Below are 5183 nucleotides of genomic sequence, written 5' to 3'. Positions count from 1 at the left end.
CCGACGGTCGCCACCTGTGTGCTGGAGTGTGAATCACATATAATACTTACTCAGGTTGTGGTCATTTCATTTATAACAAAATGTGATACTGGATCATTCTCATTCGAAAGTGTGAAGTCCTCAAACTAAACAATATTTTGATTACACATAAAAAGGAGTGACTTTAGCCAGAGTATTCCTAACCATCAAGTTCTCTAAGGCTGTGTTAACACAGGTAGCCCAATTTTGCACTAATTTGTCTGTTGACCATCGGGTATCTTAGACAGAGGCGATTAAACATGTTTTTGGGCTACTTCTAAATTGCACCTTATTTCATACATAAAATATATATATGGGGCAGCAGGTAGCCTAGTGGTTAGAGCGTTGGGACAGTAACCGAAAGGTTGCTAGATCAAATCCCTGAACTGCCTAGGTAAAAATGTGTCATTCTGTCCCTGAACAAGGCAGTTCCTAGACAGTCATTGTAAATAAGAATTTGTTCTTAACTGACTTGCCTGGTTAAACAGAAATGTGATCATGTTTCTTGGCCTAAGCAAGTCTCTTCTTGTTATTGATGTACTTTAGTAGTGGTTTCTTTGCGTCAATTTGACCATGAAGGCCTGATTCACACAGTCTCCTCTGAACAGTTGATCTTGAGATGTGTCTGTTATTTGAACTCTGAAGCATTTATTTGGGCTGCAATTTCTGGAGTCTGGTAACTCTAATGAACTCATCCTCTGTAGCAGAGGTTACTCTAATGAACTCATCCTCTGCAGCAGAGGTAACTCTAATGAACTCATCCTCTGCAGCAGAGGTAACTCTAATGAACTCATCCTCTGCAGCAGAGGTAACTCTAATGAACTGATCCTCTGCAGCAGATGTAACTCTGGGTCTTCCTTTCCAGTGGCGGTCCTCAATGCAGCCAGTTTCATCATAGCGCTTGGTGGTTTTTGTGACTGCACTGCAAAGTTCTTGACATTAACCGAATTGACTGACCTTCATGTCTTAAAGTAATGATGGACTGTTGTTTCTTTGATTATTTGAGCTGTTCATGCCATAATATGGACTTAGTCCTATATTTGGTATATATATTTGGTGTATATAGTGGTTAGAGCGTTGAACTAGTAACCAAAAGGTTGCAAGTTCAAATCTGTCGTTCTGCCCCTGAACAGGCAGTTAACCCACTGTTCCTAGGCCATCATTGAAAATAAGAATTTGTTCTTAACTGACTTGCCTAGTTAAAATAGGGCAGTAATGTAACAAAATGTGGAAAAGGGAAGGGGTCTGAAAACTTTCCAAATGCACTGTACAGTGAAGAGGCGACTCCGTGATGCTAACCTTCTAGGCAGAGTTTCTCTGTCCCCTGTGTGTTATTTTGTCCATCTTAATCTTTTAATTTTATTGGCCAGTCTGAGATATGGCTTTTCCTTTCCAACTCTGCCTAGAAGACCAGCATCCCAGTCACCTCTTCACTGCTGACGTTGAGACTGGTGTTTTACGGGTTCTATTTAATGAAGCTGCCAGTTCAGGACTTGTGATGTGTCTGTTGCTCAAACTAGACACTCTAATGCACTTGTCCTCTTGCTCAGTTGTACACCAGGCCCTCCCACTCCTCTTTCTATTCTGGTTAGAACCAGTTTGCACTGTTCTGTGAAGGGAGTAGTACACAGCATTGTATGAGATCTTCAGTTTCTTGGCAATTTCTCGCATGGAATAGCCTTAATTTCTCAGAATAAGAATAGACTGATGAGTTTCAGAAGAAAGTTCTTTGTTTCTGGTCATTCTGAGCCTGTAATCGAACCCACAAATGCTGATGCTCCAGATACTCAACTAGTGTAAAGAAAGCCAGTTGTATTGCTTCTTTAATCAGCACAACAGTTTTCAGCTGTGGTACTGTAACATAATTGCAAAAGTGTTTTCTAATGACAAATTAGCCTTTTAAAATGATAAACTTGGACTGGCTAACACAACGTGCCATTGGAACACAGGAGTGACGGTTGCTGACAATGGGCCTCTGTACGCTTATATAGATATTCATTTATTTTTTATTTTAAATCAGCCTCCAGCTACAATAGTCATTTACAACATTAACAATGTCTACACTGATCAATTTTATGTTATTTTAATGGATAAAAACAAGGACATTTCTAAGTGACCCCAAACTTTTGAACGGTATTGTCCCAGTCAAAAGTTTGGACACATCTACTCATTGAAGGGTTTTTCTTTATTTTTACTATTTTCCACATTGGATAATAATAGCGAAGACGTCAAAACTATGAAATAACAGATATGGAATCATGTAGTAACCAAAAAGTGTTAAACATATCAAAATATATTTTAGATTCTTCAAGGTAGCCACCCTTTTCCTTGATGAGGGCTTTGCACAATCTTGGCATTCTCTCAACCAGCTTCATGAGGTAGTCACTTGGAATGCATTTCAATTAACAGGTGTGCCTTGTTACAAAAAAGTTTATTTGTGGAAATTCTTTCCTTCTTTAATGCGTTTGAATCAATCAGTTGTGTTGTGACAGGGAAGGGGTAGTATACAGAAGATTTTTATTTTTTTATTTTACCTTTATTTAAAATGGATTAAAACATTTTTTTCATCAATCTACAAACAATAACCCATAATGACGAAGTGAAAACAGATTTTTAGAATGTTTTGCAAATTTATACAACATAAAAAACAGAAATAACTTATTTACAGACGTATTCAGACCCTTTGCTATGAGACCTGAAATTGAGCTCAGGTGCATCCTGTTTCAATTGATTATCCTTGTGATGTTTATACAACTTGACTGGAGTCCAATTCAATTGGAAATTATTTGGAAAGGCACACACCTGTCTATATAAGGTCCCACTTTTGACAGTGCATGTCAGAGCAAAAACCAAGCCATGAGGTCGAGGCACAGATCTGGGGAAGGGTACCAAAACATTTCTACAGCACCCCAAGAACACCTTTGCCTTCATCTTTCTTAAATGGAAGAAGTTTGTAACCACCAAGACTCTTCCTAGAGCTGGCCACCCGGCCAAACTGAGCAATTGGGGGAGAAGGGCCTTGGTCAGGGAGGTGACCAGGAACCCGATGGTCATTCTGACAGAGCTCCAGAGTTCCTCTGTGGAGATGGGAGAACCTTCCAGAAGGACAACCATCTCTGCAGCACTCCACCAATCAGGCCTTTATGGTAGAGTGGCCAGACGGAAGCCACTCCTCAGTAAAAGGCACATGACAACCCGCTTGGAGTTTGCCAAAAGGCACCTAAAGACTCTCAGACCATGAGAAACAAGATTCTCTGGTCTGATGAAACCAAGATTGAACTTTTTGGCCTGAATGCCAAGTGTCACGTCTGGAGGAAATCTGGCACCATCCCTACGGTGAAGTATGGTGGTGGCAGCATCATGCTGTGGGGATGTATTTCAGTGGTAGGGACTTGAAGACTAGTCAGGATCGAGGCAGAGATTAAAGGAGCAAAGTACAGAGAAATCTTTGATGAAAAACCTGCTCCAGAGCACTCAGGACCACAGACTGGGATGAAGGTTCACCTTCCAACAGGACAACAACCCTAAGTACACAGCCAAGACAACGCAGGAGTGGCTTCGGGACAAGTCTCTGAACATCCTGGAGTGGCCCAGCCAGCGCCTGGACTTGAACCCAATCAAACATCTCTGGAGAGACCTGAAAATAGCTGTGCAGCAACGCTCCCATCCAACCTGACAGAGCTTGAGAGGTTCTGCAGAGAAGAATGGCAGAAACTCCAAAAATACAGGTGTGTACTTATGTAAATGTGATATTTCACTTTATTTTGTAAATAAATGTGCCGAAATGTTCTAAAACACTGTTTTTGCTTGGTCATTATTGTGTGTAGATTGATGAGGGAAAAAATATCTATTTAATCCATTTTAAAATAAGGCTGGAAAGTAAACAACATTTTGAAAAAGTCATGTGCCATGTGTATGTAGACGGGAGGAGAATTATACAACAGCTGAGCCTAAATGCCGAAATTGTGGTGGTGAACATGCACCCGAATTTCTGAAGTGTCCTGTTAGGAGGCGTTGAGAAGAGTGGAAGAAAGGAGGGCAGTTGAAGAAGTAATGGTAGTAGAGACACAAGATCATATTCCTTGTCAACAGATGGATTGCATGTTAAGGTGGACTTTGTTGTGTTTATTTCTTTGGTTATCAACTGCCTCGCGTTCAAACGGAGAGAATCTGAGAAAATAAGCATAATTGTGAGTGCTGCTGAGCGTTTTTGGGGACTCAGGAATACTGTTGATGAATGCTCCGTCCTGTGTCAGGATGGGATTTGAATGTGACCGAAGTGGGATGGTTGTTTGATTTATTTATTTGTATATTTTGCATTATCCCCTCTCCCCCTACCCTTCAGCAATGGAACACATGATTGTTTGTTTTGTTTCAATAACCCGTAGAGTAGGTGGCGGCAATACACCAATAGGTGTAGTCTGCCATAAAACCTCAAAGAAATAAGTACTCTGTCAGATCTTTTCAGTGGAGAGGAAGATGGCGGAAGAGGATGCTGAGTTCGAATTAGGCAGCGAATGTTCTGAATGGACAACAGTAGTAACGGAAACTGAAGAGAGAAAAACATGGTAATTGTCTAAAACTGGAACTGTAAATGATAACGAATGGCTTCTTGTTGGGATGCGTTTCTTGAGTAAGGATGCGTTTGTTGGGTACCTCGCGTTGAAGCGTCAAATTGTGAAGTATGCGCTTGGAAAAGTGGAGTCTGTTAGAGTGACCAGGAGTGGTCTTATTTTAATACATTTTATTTCTGAAGAGCAGAGGAAGATTGCAGTGGGCCTCAAAAGAATCTGGACAACAGAAGTTTTGTGTTTTGAACTTCGAAGTAGAGACACCCATCAAAAGAGTAATCTCAGGGGTGACGACGGATGTTCAGGTTGAATACCTGAAAATAATACCTGGTGTGGTTGGTGCCTGGCGTCTGACCCGCTGGGTGAATGGAGGAAAAATAAAAAAGTATGTCAGTCCTGTTGTTTTTTGATAAAGAGCAAATACCTACGCATGTAAAGCTTGGTTATTGTTATGTTCTGTTAATTGCTGATGTCCCCTTTAAGAATGACGCAACCTTGGTCATGCGCAGTGTTCTATGTTATTCTGGAACCAACTCGTTTTAGTAAATGTGAAGCTCCAGTTAATTTCTTTGCATTCAGAGTCTTTCTTGTTTT

The sequence above is a fragment of the Oncorhynchus mykiss genome, chromosome 19 (assembly GCF_013265735.2).
Source record: "Oncorhynchus mykiss isolate Arlee chromosome 19, USDA_OmykA_1.1, whole genome shotgun sequence".
In the NCBI taxonomy this organism is placed as follows: Eukaryota; Metazoa; Chordata; class Actinopteri; order Salmoniformes; family Salmonidae; genus Oncorhynchus; species Oncorhynchus mykiss.
The sequence above is the reverse complement of the archived record's forward strand: the minus strand, read 5'-3'. Positions refer to the sequence as shown.